At 42.3% G+C, this 27,341-nt stretch overlaps 1 long non-coding RNA gene across 1 annotated transcript in view; it reads left to right on the top strand.

The window, feature by feature from the left end:
• The first annotated feature begins 241 nt into the window (after positions 1 to 241).
• Positions 242 to 27,341, top strand: part of LOC137374882 (uncharacterized) — a 43,672-nt gene continuing 16,572 nt past the window's right edge. Inside the window, exon 1 of the long non-coding RNA XR_010975911.1 lies at positions 242 to 311. This is a non-coding gene — a long non-coding RNA (uncharacterized lncRNA). The remainder of the gene's footprint in view (positions 312 to 27,341) is intronic.

The following is a 27,341-nucleotide window of genomic DNA, read 5'->3' as shown; positions in this document are numbered from 1 at the left end:
CACACAACTCACAGCCTTACTTTGTCCAAACAGCACTATTCTAATTAGTAATTATTAATAAATTACACTATTTAAAAAACCTTAGTAGTATCAACCTTATCACTTACAAGGTAGCTATTTGAGGATTTAAAAAAATAACTTTATTGCCTGATTTTTTAAAGCTATTTACAGGCAATAACAGCTGTTACTTACCCAGCCAATGAGCCTACAGATTTCCCATGATGCCACTGTTCGTGTTTTATCCTCTTTTAAAACCCAGCATGCGGGGACACAGACAGAGCCGCTGACTGCTGCTGCTGCTCCAGTCTGAGGTAGGTGAGGGCCTCGAGCCCTGCTCTTTATTTCCACAGGTCCCGCTCTGGATCTGCCTCCTCCCTGCTCCACCGCCGACTGCTGCTGCTCCAGTCTGAGGTAGGTGAGGGCCTCAAGCCCCGCTCTTTATTTCCACAGGTCCCACTCTGGACTGCCTCCTCCCAGATCCGTCGCTGACTGCCGCTGCTCCGGTCTAAGTTAGGTAGGGACCTCAAGCTCCACTCTTTATTTCCATAGGTCCTGCTCCAGATCCGCCTCCTCTCAGGTCCACACATGATTGAGCTGCATCAGTCTGTGTGATGATGTTCGCAATGGATGATGCCATTGTTTCCACGTCATCTAATGCACGGTTAAGCTTTTCTTGTACATGCACGCTGCACTTTCCAGGGGGATTGACTGACGGAATTTCATCGTCTCTCTCAGGTGCAGTATGGCATTGCCTTTGAAATCTCCCATGGCATCAAAACTGTCCGGGTACATTTGTGGAGGTCATGGACTGACAAAATGCTGGGACCCTTGGTCTCTTCTGCTGTAATAGGTACCTTGGTGACCTCGTTGATGGTCACGATGTTGAGGTCCGTACACACTGGCAATCCTGCCACTGCTGGTCCTCTCGTGTCTACTGAGTAGAATGTTTGTGGTTTCCATACTGACTTTCTATAGCTGCATTGCATTGTTAATGTGCCACTGCAAGGAATGGGTGCAGATAACTTGGCAGTTGTATGATTGATTTCCAATGACTCCGATACATGTCTTTGAGTATTCTGACTGGTCAGATATTTGCACTAGCGCCGGTATCAATCTTGTCCTTGAGAGTATGTTTGCCAGCTTTCTTTGGGCACATGATATTAATAGTGGTGAAAGCTTCCAGCTGTTTGACTTCATCAACATGATGTGTCAGATTCACAATGTGGAACACATGTTTGCCTTCTGACTCCTTGTTGAGTCTTGTCTCAGGTCTGTTTTGCTGTGGACTTCCTGTATCAGCTTGCATTTACGCAGGCGCTCTCCTTGCTGCTGTTGCCCTATTGCTGTGCATGTCTTCAGTTTGTTTGTGTCCTGTTGTGCTTTCTGGCCCTGCCTTTAAAACCAGATTTCTTGCATTGGCAGGCCCAGTGTCATTTTGCACCACACGCCTTGCGCAGGTCATGAAATGCAGGGTAATTTCGCGGTGAGTTGAACAGACTGCACTTACCATACAGCTTGCTTGCTCTTTTCGACCTGGTTATGGTTCCGATACTGTTGGCTGCATCTAGTGCTTGCAGGTGCTTTTGTCCAGCTGCAATGACTTAATATTTCCTGCCATCTTCTCACAGTGCATCAATGCTGTGGCCTTTCTTTTTCCCCCAAGAGGTCTTTCTGAAAATCTTCAATGGTGTCAATACACTCACTAGCTCTATTATTCAGTCTGACAGCTCAGATTCTGAGAAATCACATTTGTTGCCCTTTCTACGGCATCTACTAAAGAACCAGCAATTGATTCCTGTGGCTGTTGCCTGTAGGACATCAATTCCAGGTGGTGAATTCTAAACTTCACTTGGAGTTGCTCTTCCAGCACTTTCCATATCTTTGTGGGATCTTTCTGGTGCTCTTCAGATAATTCAGAGGTTGATTCTGTGGCATCCCTCATTTCCAGCTGCTATTAGTATTTTTTCAGTCTGTAGGATATCCAAGGCCTTCCAGTTCTTGCTGGGAGATTTGGTATCCATATTTCTGCTGTTATTTTGCATTAAAACTTGCTTTAAGACTGGTTCTATGACTCTGCACTCTTTCCTCTTTAAAAGACTCTCTTATTTATTCTAACTTCTTCGATTGACAGGAGCAAGTGTTTGCTAGTACTGTGTGTTTTCTTGCTTCCAACACTTAAGCCTGTTCTGTTTACACAGCTACTCACTAGCTGCTAGAGTTTGTTTATGTTCTTCATGCTTAAGTAGTTTTAATTTTTTTTACTGTGGCTTTGTGCTTATTTATGCTTGAGTGGTTTAATTTTTTTAACTTTGGCTGCGTGGAAGAAGGCTCTGCAGTGATCTGGGTTTCCCTGTGTTTTTTCTAATTGATGCCTCCTGTAATGGCGCCAATCTCAATAAGCTCAGGAAAGGAGTCGTTTATTTCTACAAGAAGCTTTTGAAAAAAAACAATTTTTTGAAGGATTCAATGCTTCTTTCCTTTTAAAATCAGTATCCTTTGCTCATCAGTGCAATGACTTACCTGATTTACTTGCAGCCTTTCGTTCTGAGCTCTGTCTTCCACAGCTTGAGGTATGTTCTTCTTTTCTTTACTGTTTGAACCAATATTTTTTTCTAACATTTCTCTGTATTGGCTGGAGGAATTATCATTTTCAGAGCTATTTTACCTGTGGTCTTCAAGCCTAGACTTTGTATTTCCACCACAGCTTCCATCATGTAATGAGTTCTTTTATGTTGTCTGATGCACCATAAATGAGATGTGTGGAGTCCAGTTGGTTGAAGATCTCAAACAGGTTAATTACAGCTAACTTATTATGTACAGTACAGAGCAAACTATTTACAGAACCTCACTCTGGGTGTTACAGTTGCAGAGTGACTCAGGCTCTGAGTCACATGGCTGCCTCCTGGTACTTGGCTTATTAGCATACTAAGATCTTAAAGGGACATCACTCTTAAAGGCAATCATACAACACCTATCCCATAGAGTATGACTGCCTTCTGGAACAAAGTGTTCAGGTAACTTTCCTCCTTCCTGATGCATTGCACTGTCTGTAGCTCAGCCTCCAGCTCACTGACTCTGAGTCGAAGGTTCTCAAACTGCAGACACTTACTGCAGACATGGATCACACTGGTGTCCAACAATTCCCACATCCTGCAGCTGCAACACATCACCTTCCCTCCCATCCTTAATGTGTTTTAATTAACTATTAAATTAATTATTTTGTTATTTTTTTAAATTAATGTCCCACCTCACCAGCACTTACTGTACTAATTTAACCTTGGTAATGGAATAAGCCTTACTGCTGAAACTAAAAAACAACAGCAGACTCACCAGCTTTTATGTTTTTCTATATTCCAGTTATTTACACACCTTTCCTAAAAGTAGTGAATTAATCTAGCTCTTTGCACACAGACCCTTACAGTAGATACTCATCGACCAATCAACTTACGACTTTGCTGGGACATCACTGTTTGCTATTTTTTTCACTCTTCCTTCAAACCCAGTGCGCTCCGATTCCAAGCAGTTGACTGGTGTGCCTCTCCGACTCCCAGGTAAGTGTAGGCCTCAAGCCTCGGCCCCAATTTATATCCTCCCACTCTGGTCTGCTTGCACACCGCTCCGCTGCCTTGTCGATTCCCAGTTAAGTAATTTGTGACTGCTTGGCATGGTATGCATTCTCTTACTGCTTCTTCTACCATTTTTGCAATTCCAGGAACCCTATCTTCTCTCACAGAAGGTTTTTTGTCTTTACAATTCCTTGATCTCAATTGCTTTTCTCCTTAAATGTGTAGGGAGAACAATTCTGTTGCCTCTGAGTATGAGTCAGTCATGTGCTGTGAACTCATCCTTGGTATACTTTTACATCAGGGTGTTTCCAATCATCATGCTTCTGTGTTTGTAAGGCTTTCATGAGAAGTTGTAATGTTTCATCTTTCCCTGTTTCTTCTCCTACTTCGTCTCTCATAATGGCCTTAGGCATGGCATGACCGCATATGTAACTTAGGTAGTCAATGTCCAATTCAGGCTCAGCAGCATTATCTTTGATTGGATTTTGACTTAAAAAGTCGGTTGGGTTCTCTTCATCTTTGCCTGGTTTGTATATTAGTTGACAGTTGTACAGCAGGAGTCTCAATCTCCATCTCTTGATTCTTGTGGATATTGGTTTCAGTTTTGTAAAAATGCCCATCAGTGGTTTGTGAGCTGTCACAACATTAAACTTTGCTCAGTGTGGGTAAAGGTGGAAATGTTCCACTCCCCATACAACTGCGAGTATTTCTTTCTCTGTCTATGAATATCATGTTTCTGTGTCTGTCAATAATCTGCTTGCATAATGTTGGTTTGTTGTCTTGGCAGAGCATGGCTCCAAGATCAACTGGACTGGCATCTACTATCAACTCAGTTTGTCTTCTGGGATTGAAATAAGGCATTGTTTGTTTGTTTGTCACAGCTTTCTTTAAGTTATGAAATGCCTGCACTTCTTCCTCATCCCGTTTCCAATTGACATCTTGTCAAGTGAGCTGTTGAAGTGGGACTGTGATGGAAGTATACTCTGGGCGGCACAGTGGCGCAGTGGTTAGCACCACAGCCTCACAGCTCCAGCAACCTGGGTTCAATTCTGGGTACTGCCTGTGTGGAGTTTGCAAGTTCTCCCTGTGTCTGCGTGGGTTTCCTCCGGGTGCTCCGGTTTCCTCCCACATGCCAAAGACTTGCTGGTTGATAGGTTAATTGGCCATTATAAATTGCCCCTTGTATAGGTAGGTGGTAGGGGAATATAGGGACAGGTGGGGATGTGGTAGGAATATGAGATTAGTATAAATGGGTGGTTGATGGTCGGCACAGACTCAGTGGGCCGAAGGGCCTGTTTCAGTGTTGTATCTCTAAACTAAACTAAACTAAATCTCGAGATGTACAATGCTAATCCTGGGGGAGATTTGACTTGTTTTGCATTCGTGGGAGGACCTGCTTTCAACATCGTCTTCACCTTCTTAGAATCTGGAAATAGACATTTATCATTAAATATGTGCCCGTAGAACTTCACTTCCATAGTTGAAAAGGTGCACTTACCTTTACTAAGTTGCAAATTGTGCACTTGGAGTCAATCCAAAACTGCTTGTAAGTGCTTGTCAAATTCTGCTTGTGTTCTCCAGTACAAATAATGTCATCTGAGACATTCTTGACTCCATTCAGACCTGTAAGTAGTTCTGTTACTGCTGCATTTCCTGTGAACATTAAGCGCTTGAACCTTCTTAATCCAATGGGGTACTGAAGGTAGTTATATATCGACTGGATTTGTCTAACTCAAATTGGTGATATCAAGTGGTCAGGTCTAGGGTACTGAAGATTATTGACCCATTCATGTCTTCAATGATCTTATCTAGCATTGGCATTAGGTGCCTTTCTCATTTGATTGCTTTGTTGGCCTGTCTCATGTCCATGCAAATTCATACTTGTCCTGTAGGTTTGGGGACTACAACAATTGGGCTGATCCATGGTGTTGGCCCTCTGTCTTTCAATAATGTTCACCTTCTCTAATCTGCCCAATTCTTTCTCTACATCTTTTCTGGTATGGAATGGATTTTAGATATCGGCTTATTCAGTTGCAATTTTTGTTTTCTCTGTGCCTAATGGAATGTTGGAGCATCCATTATGTTGACTGTTGCACCTGAATCAATTACTGCGGAGATTGTTGAATTGCCTATGAACACATCACACATGGGCAGGCATCGGTTCTTGTTGTGAACAACAAAAATCTTCTCTTGTGCTGTGAATATGTAAGTTTCCTTCTGGCATTCAACACTATTAATGACTTGTGCAAGCTTCAATTGGCATACTCTTGAGAAATGTCCCATTTTTCTGCAGACTTTACACTTCTTTCCTCTTGAAGGATATGTTTTGGAGTGAGGATATGCACCATTGCAATAATTGCATGTTTGAATGTGATCTGATTGTGATCTCTGTCTTGGTCTTCCTTGATGTGCCTTGGACCTTTCTCTGGGTTTCCTCTGTGCTCTTGTGTTTGGTGTGTTTCTCTGGTGAGACCTTCCTCTTGTGGGGGACATTCACGGATTCTGTCGATGATCCTGACCTGGCCTCAGGGGATTCTCATCTTATGTTATTTGCCTCTTTCCCTTCGAAGACTTTGGCTTTTCTTTTTCTGGCTTACAGTATTCTGGCAATATCAAGTACCCTTTGCAAGTTTAACGATTTGCCCTCTCTGAAAGCTTGCCTTCTTAGTCTTGGTGATTGGCAGGACATAATGATCTGGAAGATGATTTCTTTGTCCACGTCTGTGAAATTGCAATTCTGGCTCAGACTTCTGAGTCTCATCACGTAGTGGTCAAGGGTCTTGCACTTATTTTGTTTACCTTGTCTGAAGACATAAATTTCATAGTGTGGATTTGCCCTCGGTTGAAAATATCTTGTTACAGCATAATTATCGTTCGTTCCAGTGTTTGTGAGTGTATCGAAGATATTGCTGATTTTTGGTCCAGCATTGTGTAGGAATAATGCGCTCTTTCTTTGGGATGTACTGATGTCACGTGCCACCATTAGGCATTCAAATCTTACTAACCATTTCCTCCAGTATGACCCTGGGTTGCTGTCTGTCTCTGTAAAGGCTGGAAAGACTGGCAATGGTTATGCACACATGATTGCTTTTGCTTAAATCTGGGATAGTTGATGCAAGTCTTCTGTATGTTCCTGGGTTGTCTGTGTGGTTTGCCTTCTCATAAATCGTTTTTTAAATGGCTAGTGTGTTCAGGCTTGCACCCCTTTTAATAATTAATTAATGGTTGTATCGCATTTATCTTCCTTATTTCTGTGTATCTGCAAAACTTTTTTTTTTCTGTTCCAGCCCAGGTTTTTTCTCTGTTCTAAACAGTAGACATACAGAAAAATAAACATAATTACCCTGTTTTTCCCCAGGTAGAGAGGTCAGCTTCATTAAATCTTTTGATCCCGATTCTACAAATTGTTAAAGAAAGCTCAGCACTTTTATAGGTCCATAGTCATGTGCACTGTCTTAGATGATTCATTATGGCATGAAAAGTGTTATTATGAACAACAGCCCACAGAAATGAGATAGTACATTTGAAACACCAGATTCCAACTTGTTTACCTTCTTGGAAAGAACTAATCATTCTGAGCTTCATTGTCACATTTTCCATCTCAAGACTGCCTTGGCTATCTAATTTCACAATGTGGCTACAAAAATAAGTGAACAGGCATGAATCACACTTTATGCAGCTCAGCAGAAGCTGTGCAGAACAGTCAGTTGTATTGTACCCTGACATATTAAACTCTAAATCATCCTGGGAATGAACAACTTTAACCATTTCATTATTTCTAGCAACAGGACAAATTCACAAGCTATTTGCATGTAAAAACAAAGCCAATGCCTTAATAATATGAGGTTAATCCCAATCCTAACCCTCCATGTATATGTATACATGATTTGCATATCTTACAACAGCTGGCCAAGGTTTCCAATCATAGTTGTGCATTCTGAGCATGTACAGCTTGTAGAATTTTCCAGTATGCAATCTGTGCATGTGCATCAACAGGACTTGAAAGGGTGAAGGGTGCATCCCCTCATCTTTGCTTTTGCCAAAAGACTTTAAAGGCAACTGATGATTGAATTTTCAAACCTTTACTATGGGAAAGCCATGGCATTTATTAATAAATGCTGGTTTCCATTATGTATTGCTGTAAGTGTGTGACTGGACTAAGACATTCTTTCTGCCTCAAAAGAGAGATATTTTCTAACTGAGCATACAATCAAAATGAAGAGATGAATGGTTAAAAAAGAAATTCATTCTCAATAACATTCTATACATTCTAATATGTGTTGTTGATTAGAAAAGAAAAGAAATACTTGTTATTGAGAATTAATCTCTTTTAAGAACAAAAACACCTCTTTGTTTTAAAAATTGAACATACAAACAATCAGTTTTGAGGCAGAAATAATGTATTTTATGTATATACTTGATGACTGTATAAACAATGAACTTCAAGCATTTTATAAGGTAATTTGTGGACAGACTTTCATTTTTTTTAAGTGTGTAAGTTGGAAAGTCACCAATAACACATGAATGTGTCAGCTTGGTTCAGTCGTCGCACTCACTTCTGAGACAGGAAGCCATGGGTTCAAGCCCCACTCCAGAAACTGAGCACATAATCTCGGCTGGTGCATAACAGTAATTAATTGGCTATGAAGCACTTTGGAAGATCTCGAGGACATGAAAAGAGCTTTATAAATGCAAAACCCATCTTTTTAAAGGGTAATTTTTACACTTCTATGCTCTTGATATGCCTCTCATGATAATTTTTCATCCATTAATATTACAGAGCAAAAAAGTTACCATTAAATGCTTTAAGGCAGGCCTGTTTAGACAAGAGAAAGTGGTGCTGCTTGTTCAAGGTAGCATCTTAGAGCATAGGTCAGAGGAGGAAGAGGCTGATGGACAGGGATTTGATGGAAGGGTTGCAGCACAGTAGGTTGAAAGGGTTTGAGGGCACTTTGGGCCCTGTTTTCCTACCGTATAATGTTGCCATCCCCTGTTCCCCTGAGTATGCCAAATGCCAGAACTCTCCCCCTGCCCCCATACTGGCAGACTCAGCCTCCTCTCCAATTCTGCAGCACCCAGAATTCTTCATTGCCAGACTTCTCACACTACTTTCAAATCATACAAACTCCTATACAATATTCCTAGTGTGTCTTAACTTCAGAATCATTCCCAATGCTTCCAGACCATGAAACCTCATGAATACTTGAAGATCTCAGGACTTCTCCATCAGTCATTCAAGTTGCCAGAACTTGCTTCAACATCCCTAGGACTTCCCTTTCCTGTGTTGCTTTATACAGCGGCCAAATCAAAATACTGAAATATTCCAACAGCCTATCCCAGTGCTGCCAGATCACCAATTCTTTCCCCATGCTCCCAGATCCCAGCACTACTGCCCCTTTCTCACCCCCACCCCAAGTGCTGATAAATCAGTGTTCTTTATATTTGCTAACAGAATTTTCAATAATGGAGATTTTTTTCAAAGTCATATGGAACTCGTTTACCTCACCATGCAAATGCAACTTAAAGCCAGCTGCTGATCATGGTTGAATCTTGCTTTTGCAGTGTATTGCATGGGCTTTAGGAAGTAATGGCTATTCAGATCACGGCAGCAATGATGAGCAAAAAGGGAATATTATATCTAAGGGAGCTCTAGACAGCAGGAGTAAAAGAAGAGGGGAGCGATTGTCTAACAGGCCGATATTAGTAGGCACAAACTGGCAGTGAATGTTAATTATGTATCAATTGTTTAATTATTTGCAGGTGGAGGGTGTTAATTGGGGTCTTACATGAGCACTTATAAGGAGACAGTTGCTGAAACTTGTGGAGGTTATGAGTGAGGAGTTACTTGTGTGTAATCCTTTTTGCTCTGTACAATAAATGTGAAATTGAGTAAAGATATGCTCCAGCACCATCCTTCCACAACAAGTTTTCTGTAATTTAACACAGAAGCGTGATGATAGCCCACATGTACAAAGACCAATAAAGCAGCTTTGAAGACCACTTTTAGAAATCCAGTGCTTAAGCAACTTACACTTACAGCCAGAAATGCAACTAATCTGATCATTAGCAATGAAGACTAGTGATTGGATGGGAACGTGGCTGCAGCAAGCAGATGAATAGAAGTTTGGGGTTGATGGCAGTTGGTAGTAGGGAGATGCAGCTGTGTGTCAGGTAACAGATCCAATTTTATCTTTGAGTGACGAACAACACACCTGCCTAGGGGACATAGATGGAACGACTCAGTGGGAAGTAAGCATGATAAATATAGGTAAGTTTAAATTCTACTCTTTGACCCAGGTCTCTCACTGCCTTAAAAAAAAGCAGATTTTTTTTTCTGTGAATCTCCACTGGGCACTTAACAGGTGCAGTGCAACCTAGCGTAAGGAACTTCTCTGTTTTTTTTCATGCGGACCATTTGCATGGCCTTGAAGAACATCAGGCCCATTCCCAGCATAAAAATATTTAGGAAACAGATGCACAGCTGTGGGCCTATTAGAACTGCAGGTCAGCTCCAGGCTACTTAGATTGAAGCCTTCTGGCTTCTGCTGCAAGAAATTGTGGGACATCCTGGTGCAAATGGACTGTAGCTCCTTAGCCAGCAGTTGTAAAATCTCCCCCATAGCCTCTGTGTAGAATCTCAGCCTTCTAAGGCAATGGTATGCAGAAAGTCTAAGCAAGACCTTCTTGGTCTATATAGAACAGAATACGCTCTCTTTTTATTTCCTCAGTTCCATTGAGAAGGAAATGAATTGGACAACCATCCTGAATAGAGTGACATTCAATTTCTTGATGCAGTGATGAGTTCCTATCTGACTAATGTGGTAAATGTCACCGGATGCTGCCTGGAATGATCCAGATGTAAGGAAATTCATGGCAGTGATGACCTTAATGAGTACAGAAGGTGTGGCTCTGATGGTGGAAGTTGACTGTAGCTTTTAAACCAGCAGTTACCAAATCTCTATTGACCACCCAAAATTCACCCAAATATGGATCATAATTTTCTAGAGCTGTATGTTAAGGAACCGACTAGAGAACAAGCTATTTTAGATCTAGTATTATGTAATGAGAAAAGGTTAATTAATAATCTTGGTTTTAAAAGAACCTTTAGGAATGAGTGACCATGAATGAGATATGATAGAATTTTACATTATGTTTGAAAGTGAGGTAGCTCAATCTGAATCCAAGGTATCAAATTTGAACAAAGGAAATTATGAAGGTATGAGGGGCAAATTGATTGAGGTGAGCTGGGTAAATACATTAACATTTATGAAAGTACATAGGCAATGGATAGTCTTTAAATAATTATTACATAGTTTACAACAACTATACATTCCTTCAAGGCACAAAATCCCCAAATCAGATTAAAATAAAAGGCCTATAAAGTTGTCAGAAATAGTAGTAAACCTGAGGATTAGGAGGATTTTCGAATACAGCAAAGGAGGACCAAGAAACTGATAAAGAAAAGGAGAATAAAATATGAATGTAAACTAGCAAAAACATAAAAATGGACTGTAGAAGCTTCTATAGGTACAAAAATGGAAATGTTTGGCTAAAACAAATGTGGGTCCATTACAGGCAATATCAGGACAATTTATAATGGGGAATAGAGATATGGCAGAGAAGCTAAATGATTACTTTGTACGTGTCTTCACTGAGTAAGTTACAAGAAATCTCCCAGAATTAGAGATCCAAGGGACTAGGGAGAATGAGGAATTGAAGGAAATTAGTATTAGTAAGAAGGTTGTATTGGAGAAATTAATGGGGTTGAAGGACGATAAGTCCCTGGGACCTGATATTCTACATCTCAGAGTGTTGAAAGAGGTAGCTATGGAGATAGTGGATGCATTGGTGATCATCTTGCAAAATTATATAGATTCTGGAAATGTTCCTGCAGATTGAAAGGTACCAAATGTCACCCCACTGTATCAGAAGTAAGAGAGAGAGAAAACAGGGAACTACAGATCTGTTAGCTTTACATCAGCAGTAGGGAAAATGCTGGAATCTATTCTAAAGGATGTGATAAATGGACACTTGGATAATAAAGATTTGAATGGGCATAGTCAACATGGATTTATGAATGGGAAATCATGCTTGACGAACCTGTTGGAGTTTTCTGAGAATGTTACTTAGTGAGTGGGCAAGAACATGGCAAATGGAATTTAATGTGGAAAAATGTGAGGTTATCCACTTTGGTAGGAGGAATAGATGAGCAGAGTATTTCTTAAATGGTAAGAGATTAGAAAGTGTGGATGTACAAAGGGACCTGGGTGCCCTTGTCAATAAGTCACTGAAAGCTAGCATGCAGCAGCAGCAAGAAATTAGAAAGCTAATGGTATGTTAGCCTTTATTGCAAGAGGATTTGAGTACAGGAGTAACAAAGTCTTGCTTCAATTGTATAGAACCTTGGTTAGATCACACCTTGAGTACTGTGTGCAGTTTTGGTCCCCTTACCTTAGGAAGGATATTATTGCCATAGAGGGAGTGCAGCGAAGGTTCACCAGACTTGTTCCCAGGATGGCAGGACTGTTCTATGAAGAGAGATTCGGGAAACAGGCCTGTATCCACAAGAGTTTCGAAAAATGAGAGGTGATCTCATTGAAACCTACAAAATACTGAGAGATATAGACAGGTTAGATGCAGGTAAGATCTTTCCCCTGGTTGGGAGTCTAGAACCAGGGGATACAACTTCAAAATAAGAGGGAAGCAACTTAGGACCGAGAGGAGGAGAAATTTCTTTACTCAGAGGGTTGTGAATCTTTGGAATTCTCTACCCTAGATGCTGTGGAAGCTCAGTCATTGAGTATGTTTAAAGCAGAGATTGACAGATTTCTAAATACCAATGACAGAAAGGGATCTGGAGATAGCATGGGAAAAGAGCATTGAAGTGGATGATCAGCCATGATCATATTAAATGGCGGAGCAGACTCGATGGGCTGAATGGCCTACTTCTGTTCCTATGTTCCTAATTTGGAGGAACATCCAGCTCAAGAAATCAAAATTCAGCTAATCTATAAAGGAACATGTGTGAGAGCCATGCAGAGACATTGGAAACATAGAAAGAGAGAAGAGATATCAATAATTAAATTTACAGACCTCAGACACATAACAATTGAATGCGCATGAAAAATTACATCTTGCCACTAGATCACCAAGAAGTGAATCTTATTCCACTGAATAGCAAGGTAAATGATAATAGAAAAAATTAAAACTTATATATTGCAAGCAACAAACAGAATTGCATGCGAAATAGTCTGAAAGGAACAACATTTTCATATTTGATTAATAAGTCTAAAAGTACTGAAATCATTCACTTCAGTTTCTCAGGCAATTTTTAAAAATTCATTCATAGGTTGTGGACATTGCTGAAAAGGCCAGCATTTATTGCACATCACTAATTGCCCTTGAGAAGATGGTGGTGAGCTGTCTTCTTGAACCGCTACATTCCGTGAGGTGCAGTTTCACCAACAGTGCTGTTAGAGAGGGAGTTCCAGGATTTTGACCTGGCGACAATGAAGGAACAGCGATATAGTTCCAAGTCAGGATGGTGTGTAACTTGGAGGGGAACTTGGTGGTGGCCTCATGCATCTGCTGCCATTGTTCTTCTAGTTGGTAGAGGTTGTGGATTTGGAAGGTGCTGTCAAAGAAGAATTGGCGAGTTGCTCCAGTGCATCTTATAGATGGTACACACTGCAGAAACAGTGCACCAGTGGTGAAGGGTTTAAGGTGTTAAGTTTAATGTTTAAGGTGGGGTAACAATTGAGTGGGAAGCTTTGACCTGGATGGTGTTGAGCTGGTTGAGTGTTGTTGGAGATGCAATTAGCTGGGCAAGTGGAGACTATTCTATCACACTCCTGACTTGTGCCTTGTCGATAGTCAAAAGACTTTGGGGACATAGCAAGTGAATCACTCGCCACAGAATACTCAGCTTCTGACCTTCTCATAGCACAGAATTTATCCTGCTGGTCCAGTTAAGTTTCTGGTCAATGGTGAACCCCCAGGTTGTTGATTATGGGGGAGTTGATGATGGTAATGCCACTGAATGTCAAGGGGAGATGATTGAACTTTCTCTTGTTGGAGATGGTCAGCACCTAGTACTTATGTGCAGGAATGTTACTTGCCACTTATCAGCCCAAACCTGAATGTTGTCCAGGTCTCACTGCATGTGGGCATGAACTCCATTATCTAAGGAGTTGTGAATATGCAATCATCAGCAAACATCCCCACTTCTGACCTTACAATGGAGGGAAGGTCATTAAGATGATTGGGTCTAGGACGCTACCCTAAGGAACCCTTGCAGTGATGCCCTGGGGCTGTGATGATTGTCCTCCAACAACCAGAACCATCTTTCTTTGTGCTTGGTGTGACCGTTAGGTATGACTCCAGCCAGTGAAGAGTTTTTCCCCTATTTCCATTGACTTCAATTTTATTAGGGCTTCTTGATGCCACACTCAGTCATATGCTGCCTGGATGTCAAGGGCAGTTACTCTCACCTCACCTCAGGAATTCAGCTCTCTTGTCCTTGTTTGGACCAAGGTTATAATGAGGTCTGGAGCCAAGTGACTCTGGCAGAATCCAAACTGAGCATTGGTTACCAGGTTATTGCAGAGTAACTGCCACTTTATAGTGCTGTTGATGACACCTTCAATCACTTTACTGATGATTGAGACAAGACTAATGGGACAGTAATTGGTTGGTTGGGATTTATCCTGCTTTTTGTGGACAGGACATTCATGGGAAATTTTCCACATTTTTGGGTCGATGCCAGTGTTGTAGCTATACTGGAACAGCTTAGCTGGGGGCATGGCTGGTTCTGGAGCACATATCTTCAATGCCACAGCCGGGATGGTGTCGGAGCCCACAGATGTTGCTATATCCAATGCTTTCAGCTGTTTCTTGATATCACGTGGAGTGAATCAATTTGGCTGAAAACTGACTTGCATGAATAGTGGAGACCTCATCAGTTGGGAGAGATGGATCATCTACCTGGCACGTCTGGCTGAAGATGGTTGCAAATGCTTCAGCCTTGTGATGTCATGCACTGGGCTCCACCGTCATTGAAGATTGAGCATCATTGGGATGGTCATCGAGCCTCTGCCTCCCATTAGTTGCCTAATTGTCCACCACAACCATTCATAACTGGATGTGGCATGATTGCAGAAGTTTGATCTGATCCATTTCTTCTGGGATCACTTTGCTCTTTCTGTATCATGGATTTTGGTATGCTGCTGCTGGCATGCTCTCCTACACTCCTCATTGGAACCAGGGTTGGCACCTGGCTTGATTGTAATGGTAAAATGAGGATTATGCTAGACCATGACTTTACAGATTGTGGTGGAATACAATTTTGCTGCTGCTGCTGATAGCCTACAGCATGTCATGGAATCCCATTGACAGGCATGTCCAGTTGTGAGTTGCTTGATCGGTTCTGGACCTATTCCATTTAGTACATTGGCTGTGCCATACAATACGACAGAGGGTATCCTCATTGTGAAGATGGGCTTCATCTCCAAAGGACTGTGTAGCTGTCACCCCTACCATTACCATCATGGATAGTTGCATCTGCAACAGGTAGATTGGTGAGGATGAGGTCAAGTATATTTTCCCCCTGTGTTGGTTCTCTCACCACCTGCTGCAGGCCCCATCCACCAGCCATGTCCTTCAGTACTGAGCCAGCTCAGTCAGTAGCGTTGCGACTGAGCCACTCCCAGTGATGGACATTGAAATCCCCCACCCAGAGTACGTTCTGTGCCCTTGGCACCCTCAGTGCTTCCCCTAAGTGGTGCTTAACATAGAGGAGTACTGATTCATCAGCTGAGGGAGGACGCTAGGTGGTAACCAACAGGAAGTTTCCCTGCCCATGTTTGATCTGATGCCATGAGACTTCATGGGGCCCAGAGTCAATGCTGAGGACTCCCAGTGTCATTCCCTCCCGACTGTATGCCACTGTGCTACCACCTCTAGTGGGTCTGTCCTGCCGGTGGGACAGAGCATACCCAGCGATTGTGATTGAGGAGTCTGGAACAAAGGCTGAAAGGGATGATTCTGTGAGTATGACAATGTCAGGCTGCTGTTTGACTAATCTGTGGGACAGCTCTCCCAATTTTGGCAGAAGCCCCCAGATGTTAGTGGACTTTGCAGGACTGACTGGGCAGGGTGTGCATTTGTTATATATGAATTCAATGACTCGGTGGATGCCAGGTGGTCCATCATTTTAATTTTTGTAGTTTTCGTAGTGGTTTTGATAAACTGAGTGGTTTGCTCGGCAATTTCAGAGGGCAGTCAAGATTCAATCACATTGCAGTGGGCCTGGAGTAACTGATAGGCCCGACCAGGCAAGTATAGAAGGTTTCCTTCCTTAAAGGACATTAGTGAACCAGATCCTTTTTTAAAGAAACAAGAATCTGGCAGTTTCATGGTCACCATTAATGATACTAGCTCTTTTAATTCCAGAGTTATTTAATTAATTTCATGCATTTAAATTCCCCAGCTGCTGTGAACTCATGTCTCTGTGCCACTGTCCAGGCCTCTTGATTATTAGTCCAATAGCATAACCACTATGATACATGCCCCCTAGACATAGCAGTGCCATTCGACTCAAAGGAAATTCCATCCATTATCATAGAACCACATCTGGAGAGCAGTAATTAGGCTTCTCCATACAATTTGCCTTGTGCTAAACAAAAAGGTCAGTTCTCATTTTCAAGCCTGAACCTCCTTTCAATTGAACTTATACACAAAGTAATCTGGGATGCCACATCCTGGACAAGTAATAGACTCATTTATTGTCTCTTGATTACATTTAAGAATTCCACTACACACCCACATTGCTTCACTTCAGAGACAATCAATATCAATTACATCAGGACTTTTTTGAACAGACTGCACTACCAAACAGATTAATTTATCAGGGGCATAATTGACAGAAATAAACAGTACCAGACATTTGTCGAAATCAATTCAAATAATAGATTCGCTTTGAACCAGTTGATGAAAGGGTTAACAAGCAAATTGATCTGTTGAGTTTCTTCGGATGTCCGAAAGGTCTGCAAAGAAAGTTAAACTGTGGACAAATTCTTCTGGAAAAGAGAGACATGTGCAAACTCTACTAGTCTTCAATAAAATTATATAGGCAATCTTACTTATGAGTAACATCTGGGCAATGTCCAGCTAGGTCAAAACTGTAACTAGTATATCTTAAGTGTTTGATCCTTATACCCCTAAAACTCCTTGAAATACAGTCCCACACCTGACTGAGGTACTTGCCTGAATACTGAAACAACCAGCACCCACAAACATTCATAAAGGATGCCAGTGCCACCTATAATGATAAATATTGTTATTGAAACCACACCTGGCTATTGGAAACATATTAATTTTGTCATATGGAACACTACTTGAACTTTTTACTGGACATTGAACTAAACTTGTTTAAAAGGACCACAGAGCTGAACAGCTAAAATATGGCTGGACATTTACATTCCAAGAGACAGTTGCATAGAGAGACAATGGGAGTGCTCCCTAATTCAATTAGCAAGATGGGTTTTGGCAATGGGGCGGCACAGTGGTGCAGTGGTTAGCACTGCAGCCGCACAGCTCCAGGGACCCGGGTTCGATTCTGGGTACTGCCTGTGTGGAGTTTGCAAGTTCTCCCTGTGTCTGCGTGGGTTTTCTCCGGGTGCTCCGGTTTCCTCCCACAAGCCAAAAGACTTGCAGGTTGATAGGTAAATTGGCCATTATAAATTGTCACTAGTATAGGTAGGTGGTAGGGAAATATAGGGACAGGTGGGGATGTTTGGTAGGAATATGGGATTAGTGTAGGATTAGTATAAATGGGTGGTTGATGGTCGGCACAGACTCGGTGGGCCGAAGGGCCTGTTTCAGTGCTGTATCTCTAATCTAATCTAATAGTGATGATCAAAAGACATTGAGAGCCACTGACTTTATAAGAGACACCTTCCCACCCCCTCTCCTCCCCCACTGAGTGTGACTGGAGAACTCCTGAAATTAACAATCCTCACAGACGATGCTGTTTCAAACAGAGCTGGTCACATGACTAACCTGCTGGCCAACCTCGGGACTTTTTGAATTGTGCCACACAGAAAGGGCTGACTGCAATTTTGACGACAAAAGAGAAGAAAGCTATCTCCCTGTCTCACTCTTAAGCAAAATCCCAAGGGACCCACGAAACCAACTTAAGCCTCAAGACAGAGGACCTCTTCAGCCTTCTGGGGCCAGAGAAGCAAGTTTGAAAGTGTGCATTGGGCCCCAGCGAGAACTATAAGACCACAATTCCCACCAAAGACTTTACAGCAAAACTAAAGACAGTAACTGAATTCCATCTACAACTCCAAACCCACCCTCTTTAATTCTTTCTCATCCTCTGTATCTATTTGTGTGTGTTTAATCTCATATGCATGCTAGTGTGGTCGTATCACGTATTTTTAGTAATTTTAACCGTGTTAGAGTGATAAGATTACAAACTTACACTTTTCTTGTTTAAACCTAAGAAAGCCTGTCTAATTGGTTCATTTACAATTACAATTAGAGAACAGTGAGTAAAGACTCACTGAGGTGAAGCTAAACCACTGTGTTTTAAAAGTTAAACCCTGTTATGGTCAAACCGGAAAGGGACAGAGGGGAGCCTGACACCCCTTCCTCACCCGGTTGTAACATATGATTCATGCTTAGGCTATCCTGATTAGATTGTGATATTGCTTAATAATCTGGTGATACATGTTATTAGTTACTAGCACTTGGGTATTCAGTTATTGCTACCAAACATATGAATTTGGGGAAATTATCAACATTAATGATCTGATTGAATTGTTTTTGATATACTCAATGCAAAAATCAAAGGAATAGAAGCTAGTTTTCCAGAATTTAGCTGTAGAAGCCATTTTAAAGGTGGTGCCTTTCTAAAATAACCTGGTTTTAAGCTACTTAAAGAGAGGAAACCCAAAAGCTACAGTCAAATTTATTGTACTTTTTTTTAGCACTAACTCTAGTGTTGATTGAACTGTTCCTAAAATATAGGATCAAAAGTATTCTATCAGCATATCTGAAGTATTTTGATCTGCTCGTGACATTAAACAGTAGCAAATAGGTGATTTTGACTCTCTTTCTGTTAGCTACATGTTGAGATTTATTAATACAGCAATCAAAAACTCATGAACACTTTGACAACTGGAATGTTAAAGATTTATAATGAATATACTCAGTATATTTCTCTTGATGAACATATGAAATTTCAATCTGTTGTGTTGTGAAATTTCACCATCAGTGTTTTTATAACTAAAAGGTAAACTACAGAAGTAACACTCATAAATATTTGATACATTTGTACAAATAGTTAAATGAATTAAATGTACATATAAATTTTGTATATAACATTATAAGTGACCATCTCATTGCAGCCGATTAGCAATTAATAGAATTAAAGGTTTAGACAAGTGGTTCTCAAAGTGTGGTCAGCAAGGGTCCTCTAGGTGGTCCACGGACTGGTCTAACATGCAAGTCACAAACACAGTGCCACAGCTGAGGCCATACAAGAGAACAGGCAAAACTTTCATCCCCACCACTCCGTGATGTCACACAACTAGACTAGCTCCCATGTGCGAGGCACAGGTTGTCATAAGTGGGAACAACAATGTTGTTTTATAAGTGTTACGACCAGGTGAGAAAGATGTAGGGGTCTTTCTCAGCCTTCACCTGGTCTTATTGTAACAAGGTTTAATTTTTAAACACACCGTGTTTTGAGCTCCCCGTTGGTGAATCCTTGTTCACCCCTTTCCAATTATAAGGCAAAGAAATAAGCACAAACAGGCCTTCTTAGGTTTAAAGAAGAAAATGAAATTTATAAAACTTAAACTCTAATTCGATTAACGCCTATGGATACAGGCTGCGCCCCACCCTAGCATGCACAAGCAATACGCACATGCAAATAGAGACAGAAAAGAGCAGAAGGAAAATAGCGGAGAGAGGTTTGAGGCAATATCAGAAGAGTTTCTTGTTACTGTGTTTCAAGCTTGCTGTAGGCCTTTTGTGGGTAGTTCTTGCTTGTAGGTAATTCTTGCTTTTCGTTGGGGCCCAGTATTCTTCTTAAACCTTAGTCATTGTAGGAGACTTTATTTCTGTTGGGGTTCATGTGTCTTCAATGGGTCTCCAGTTCCATGAGAAAGAGATGGGAACAAACAGGAGAGAGATGTTCTCAGTCCAGGAGCAAACAGCTTTCTGAGTTCAAATTCTCTGTGGCAAGGTCAAATTCAAAAAACTTCTACAGCCAGTTAGTCATGTGACTAAACTGGTCTGACCACGTCTGTTTGTGTATTCGGCCATCTTAGCAGTTAACAGGGAAGGCTAGCCTCTCACCTTCAACATCTAGTAATCAAAAGTCCATTGAGAATTAAATTGGAGCAGGGAGTGGCCCCTTTGTCCTTTCCAAGTACTGTCTGTTACTATGCAGTCAAGGGCCTGGTGTTTTTTTTAAACAAGTTATTTCTTTACTCCAGTAACTGTTTAAAAATCAGGTGGGGGCCTGTATGACATAAGTAAGATTTATATCATTGTTACAACATGCAACTGTGGGGCTGACAACAAAGAAGAGGAACTATGGAGTCTGACATGAGACTAAAGCTCTCCAGCTTGGAACCAGAGATCACCTCATTGGTGTCTCATCAAAAGCAACACTATTCTTCCCATTAATTCTGATGAGTTTTTTGTGGTGGCAAGTGAAAGTGTGTGGGGTTGGACTGATAAGTGAAGCAAAAGACCTCATGGACCACCTAAGTGGTAAGTGAAATAAAAGGTTTGAGAACCACTGGTTTAGACTAGAAAATCTAACCAATTTAGTTGCCTAGGGGATGATTTTAACCCAAATTGGTCAGATGGGCAGTTAAAACTTAAAAAATAGGAGCAGGAGTAGGCTATTCGGCCCCTCAATTAAAATCACACAGGTCACTTACTCGTGCTGGATCTGACAGAGCCAGCCTTCAGGGTTTTTGACCTGCTCAACTGGGTAAGAGACACAGACATCCATAGCCAGGTCATCAGGAGCCAACTGTAATATTGACTCAGCAACCTGAGAAGAAACAGCAATGAAGATCCAGCCAGGCCAACCCACTGGAGAATGGGATTGGGGCCAGAAGAGGCCCAAAAAAGTAAGTTTACATCCGTTGTAGGTCCAGGAGGTGCAAAAGTGTTCTTTTGCGTTCCACAGGAAAACTTTGGCCCTGTAACATTCACTTCAACCCCCGCCCCCCAAACTAATCACAAAATTTCCAACAGGATGTTTCTGGCAGAGATTCCACCACTTACCTTAATCTCACAGCATCAGAACCATGAGATTTTACAGAGCTTGCTGTTGATTTCCCACCTGGAACATAAGAGAAGTCAGTCAGTGGGATTTAAATGATTTCCAGGGGTTAAATACCCCTGACCTCATTTCTGGAGCAGCAAGTGAGTTTCAAGCTTACATTAATGCTAACTTGGCCAGGAGTTTAAATCAGAACCTTACTATCATTAAGACCAAATGGAGAGGTGCAAAGTTTAGGCAAAATATTATCCAACAGCATTTCTCCTTGAAGACAGGCTGAGGTCCAAATTTATTCATTGTGAAAGGAAAACTAAACAAATATAGAGATTGCAGATTGCAGCCAAACTTGATCATATTCTTACCCATCACATAAGCGCACAGCTCATCAAGAGTTACTGCAGCCAAGGCACTGACAGATGTGCAACAATTGATCTTAGTATCCCATGCTAAAGAGAACAAACATCACTGGGGCTCTCACTCCTAATAAAAATTCATCGTATTATTGTAAGCAAGCATTTCATTGCAGCTGATGGCACAGATGGGAGCTCAAACCTGGACCTTCTTAGTCTAAGCTATCACATTAGGTGATGCATATTCCAAGTAAGCCATAACAGCACCAGGTTTCCTTTGTTAAAGTTCAGGTTGTAATCTCTCCCATCATCAGTTTTAATGGATGCTTGAACAGCTGCAGCACTATTCATCTCCAGTAACGAAGCAATTTTCATCAGTTTATATCCAGATAAAAGCGTGGGTAAACCTTTATTCTGTCCCATGCCAAACACACTTCACATGAATGGAATACAGATTTGAGATGTATCTGGGCTCGATTTTAACTCTTTGAAATGGGTGGGTTTTGAATGGGTTAAAATAGGGCCCATATTCTTTATTTAAAAAAAGCACAATTCTTACAAAATGTAATCTAAATTGCATTTGACTTTATTTCTAAGCATGACGTTAAACATTTTTTATGGAGAGAGGGGAAATAGTATGGATGTTTTCAACTTTTCACCTCTCAGCTGACTGCAGACAGTATTTTTTTTAATTGTTCTAGTCCCTAAGCATTTAAAGGTCAAATAAACAGACAAACAATAGGTTTTCTTTTAGGATTAAAGGAAAGATAAATTATTTATTAAATAATACCCGAAAATATTCGCAACCTCATCTATTCACTCATGAACACACATGCCCACACACAAGAAGATTTAGAGACTACAGGATAGCATGCATTTAAGTCTGACTGTTGTAAAAGAGATCACTTTGAAACCTTCTTGGTTTTCAGGGAGGAATTTTTAAACAATGGTGCAGGCATGATGTTCCTTTTTATTGGTTCACTGAAGTATTGCAGACTTCTCTGGTTAAGATTCAGTTAAAGTCAGTGGCGAGAATCCTATTACGATTTCTCAGGTAGGGTGTTTTCAAAGTCCCTTACAGTCTCTGCCTCTGTGGTTTACAAATGTTAGAGGCAGGGTCTTGGTTGGAATGGATTTCTCAGCTTCCTGGCCGGCTGGCTTTCTGTTTCTGTCTTTCAGAGAGCTCTTTGTTTAAGAAAAACCTTATCAGGCTGTGTTTTGGTCAGGTGACCATAGATGCTCTCCCCTGATGTGTTCATACAATGTCTTTGAATGTGGCTATTGTTACACAATGGGGCTTGAATGTGGCTTATCTTGATAAAGTGGTGTTCAGTCCCACCTATTATCTTGGCTTTGAATCCAGAGTCTCCCTGTCTGCGAAGGCCTTTGACAACCCAATTCTTAAAGATAGGAGGCATTTAACATTGGATGGGCTGTTTAGCATTTTAATGTGCCTTCCCCAGGACTAGTCCAGATGTTGTGATGGGTTTAGTCTCCAACAATCACCATGTATATTTGCTGTACAAGAGAAGTCACCTGACTTCTTACTCCATCTTGTCTGCAGCAAATGTGTGTCCATTATTTGGAGTTTAGTTCATCAGTTCATTTTTGCAATTCATAATTGCTCCAGTTCACTTTAGTCCATAACTGTTCCTCATGTGAGTGTGAAAATTTCATGAACCAAATCATAACTGCTTGAGTAATGACGCTTAGGGCTGCAATTTCCCAGCCCCATGGAGATGGGGTTGGATGCGGGTAGGGAGGCATAGGATAATAGGGCGGATCCGAGTGAAGATGGCTCCCTGATGCGTTCCCAACTCTAGGGGAGCTTCCCAGGATAGATTGGGAAAAGGGTTGTTTGCCTGCTTCACGGAGGTGGGCACCCAGTTAGCCCAATTACGGCCCCACCTAGGGGTCATTTTGCGCAGGCACCAGTATTTTATCATGGTTGGAGAGGCCCACTGCCATGTGTGGAGGCTGCCAGCACAATCAAGGCAGCCACCTGGTGGCAGTCTGGAATGCTATTGGAGCCAGAGGCACAATGCCCCAATGATAGGTCTGTGGGAATAAAAGGCTGCAGCCTCGTCTGCCACTATCCGGCGGAGGGGTCCCTTCAGCCATGATGTCCCTACAGGCTTCGGGCCTCTTTACTTCATGAATTATATGCAGGCATCTGAGCTAGCCACCATGTTAAAGCACAAACGTGTTCACCTGCCTTGGCAGTGTCCATCTCTCCTAGTGCGGCTGCTGTCCTGACATTACTATGGGCCCTCTGATTGGACCTGGAGCCTCAGGAGTCGACCCACCATCTTTAATAGGATCATGAGCGCAAAGATGGCCAATTAGGAGGCCGCCTCCTGGAAGATTGCACCAGTCGGCACGTGTTGATGACATGGATGGGTTAGAGACCCCCATATGGGCTATATGTCAATATTCCGACACCTGCAGGAAAATACAGGCCTTCGTTTCTGCAAGTATGTTGATATATTATTTCCTATATCTTCTGTCCAGACTGTCCAGACTGGCCAAGAGAGTGTGGGAAAATGGCGCACTGACACGGAACACAAAAGTCCGAGTGTATCGAGCCTGTGTCCTCAGTACCTTGCTCTATGGCAGCGAGGCCTGGACAATGTATGTCAGCTAAGAGCGACGTCTCAATTCTTTCCATCTTCGCTGCCTCCGGAGAATACTTGGCATCAGGTGGCAGGACCGTATCTCCAACACAGAAGTCCTCGAGACGGCCAACATCCCCAGCTTATACACACTACTGAGTCAGTGGCGCTTGAGATGGCTTGGCCATGTGAGCCGCATGGAAGATGGCAGGATCCCCAAAGACACGTTGTACAGCGAGCTCGCCACTGGTATCAGACCCACCGGCCGTCCATGTCTCCGCTTTAAAGACGTCTGCAAACGCGACATGAAGTCCTGTGACATTGATCACAAGTCATGGGAGTCAGTTGCCAGCGTTCGCCAGAGCTGGCGGGCAGCCATAAAGACTGTCTCTAAAGTGTGGCGAATCGAAGAGACTTAGCAGTTGGCAGGAAAAAAGACAGAAGCGCAAGGGGAGAGCCAACTGTGTAACAGCCCCGACAAACAAATTTTTCTGCAGCACCTGTGGAAGAGCCTGTCACTCTAGAATTGGCCTTTATAGCCACTCCAGGTGCTGCTCCACATACCACTGACCACCTCCAGGCGCTTACCCATTGTCTCTCGAGATAAGGAGGCCAAAGAGAATATCTTCTGTGATATTACTTACTCCGGTATAAAGAAATTCTTAACTTACCCATTGGGCATGCTAGTTAAAAAAGGCACATGTAAAACCACAAAAAAACGAAGCTTGAGTGCCTAAGACCCAAATAAAATTGTAAAGGCATTTCAGATTTCCTACTTTCATCACGATACCAATCAGTGTTTCTGTTACATAGCCATACAATTTGCTAAGTCACAGAAGCTTACTATTGACAATCATCTTTTACATTTTGGCTTTTATGTGAAATTTTGAAACCTTATCCTGGACACAAAATTAGCAGCTTTTAATTTCAGAGCTGTTGTACGTTTGTTGTCTGTAGACATCTTTCCAGTTCAATGTTGTGTATTTGAAATATGTTCAATTTATGCACTGTAATAGAACTTGCAGTGAGGGTTATTAGAGCAATGGATTATGAGTTCTGGACTTTATTTGTATTCATATATCAATTATTCAACACAAATTCACATGATATGGAGAAATGTTTGCATGGTGTGTGCTTCAAAGAAAAATCAAGGCTTAATGGATTAATTTTCCAATTGAGAAACAAAGCTATCTTCTCCTGTTACAGGAAATAAAAATAAATTTATCATTCAAGCTAAAAATTTGCTAAAAATTGCAGATATACATTTGTTTTATCTGTCTGTATTATTGATAAGTTATCTTAACCACATTCTAAATAGAACAGTTTTTGGATGATTTCAACCTACTGAAACTGGTGTTGACAAGGTAAAAGCTGCCTAAAATGCCTGCTGCCACTTTTACAAGGACCGATTGCTGGGCTACCAAAGCACCTGCTTATTTCAGATGATAGTCCCTTTTAGTATGCAAACGTGAGGCATGCACTCTCCAACCAGTTTTGGAGGTGATGAGGCACTGAAAAGGTACATTGTAAAGTATCCTTGTGGGGCCAGAAGATTTAGCAACATTGTCCTGAACTCCCCCTTAACTGCAATTGCCCTCATCAACAGGCTCCCAGACAGAATTGGGAAGCCCCCTGAGTGCAAGGAAGCAGCAGCTGGTAATGGGAGCACTAGTCTCCGATTTCAAGTCCAGTGGCATTGAGGAGCAACATCCTCCACAGGATGGGCAGAGCCAAAGGCATCAGGAGCATAAAGGAGATGGACATAGGCAGGAAAGCAACAGAGGTAGCGCATCTCCCTCTTCAAGGTGTACAACTCCCTGGAAGCCATGTTATAGAGAGACTTTTGCAGGAGTGTACTGCATGGCACCACCCAACCAGTCCAGGCAATGGAACCAGATCTCCAGAAGTCCTATGGCCTGCTTGAAGATGGCCATTGTGAGCAGATGACTTCAGTTGTAGTGCCTCTGTTCCCCTATCTTGGGTTCTTATAGATGGAATAGCCATCTCTTCAAGAGATAATCCTGGAATCCACACACGGAGTTTGTGGGGTGGAATGAAGATCTGCAGTAGCCTGGACTGCTGAAGGATGAAAGACTCATGGCAGCTGCTAGGAATGCAAGCGTACACCTGCAGGAAGGTCTTGTTGTGGTCACAGTCCAGCTGAACATTGAGGGAGTGGATGCCCTTCCTGTTGAGGAATGTCACTGACCAGTCAGTTGATGACTTAATGGCCACATGGGTGCCATACCCTCAGCATAGCCTTACCACCGCAGTAGGAAGCACCTGGGTATGTTGGAGAACCAGAGTCGCAGGAGTCACAACTCTACAGGCAGCTTGCCACAGAGATCAGTGCTCTTGTCCCGGAGGACCTCACACCTTGCAGCACAGGGCACCATACCCTGCCAATAGCCATCAAAGTCACTGTGGCCTTGAACTTCTTCGCCTCTAGCTCCCTCCATGGATCAGCTGCGGACATTGGTGGCGTCTCGTAAATGGCTGCACACCACTGCATCTTGCAGGTCACTAATGCCCTATTTGTGTAAGCTGGACGGTACATTCAATTCCAGAAAGATGGGGCCTCGTAGGTACAGAAGGCAGTAAATTTTGCCTCCATCGCAGGATTGCCCCAGGTGCAGGGCATCATCAATTGCACTCATGTGGCCATGAAGGCATCAACTGACTGGTCAGTGGCATTCTTCAACAGGAAGGGCTTCCATTCCCTCAACGTTTAGTTGGTTGTGACCACAAGTGTTTCCTGCATGTGTGCACATGCATTTCTAGTAGCTGCATGAGTCTTTCATCCTTTAGCAGTCTAGGCTACTGCAGCTCTTCATTCCACCCGACAAACTCCGTGGATGGATTTCAGGTGACAAGGATTATCTCTTGAAGAGATGGCTATTTACCCATTTATGAGAACTGGAGATAGAGACACAGAAGCACTACGACCGAAGCCATCTGCTCCCAAGGGCCATCTTCGAGCAAGCCACCAGGCTTCTGGAGGACCACTTCTGTTGCCTGGACAGATTGGGTGGTGTCTTGCAGTACACTCCTGCAAAGGTCTCTCTCTAACATGAGTGGTGTGCACCTTGAAGAGGGAGATGCAATAGATGAACACAGCTTATCAGAGGAAGAAGAGGAGAGGAAAATGGAAGAGGAGGGAGAATAGGAGAAGGACGAGAAAGATGCAGAACACAGAGGTACCCCAGCTGTAATAGAGGCACCCCGGCGGCACAGGGAGGGAATCGGGTCTGGTGTGTGCTCGAGAATCTTATCAGGATGACATCAATATAAGGATCATATGATTCAGGCTTGTTTCAGTTGAGCCCCTCTAACCCAGTTAGAATGGATGGCATGGAACTCACTTTGAGCTGCCCGTGAGAACAGTTTCATTGAAGGCACAACCTGGAACAGATCAATTCTTACCGCGAATGAAGAATGCACATCTGCCAGAGGTTTCACTTTCTCTGTTCATGCACTCACGACCACTTAATCCCTCTTTTCT

The sequence above is a fragment of the Heterodontus francisci genome, chromosome 11, assembly GCF_036365525.1.
Source record: "Heterodontus francisci isolate sHetFra1 chromosome 11, sHetFra1.hap1, whole genome shotgun sequence".
Lineage (NCBI taxonomy): Eukaryota > Metazoa > Chordata > Chondrichthyes > Heterodontiformes > Heterodontidae > Heterodontus > Heterodontus francisci.
The sequence above is the reverse complement of the archived record's forward strand: the minus strand, read 5'-3'. Positions and strand labels throughout refer to the sequence as shown.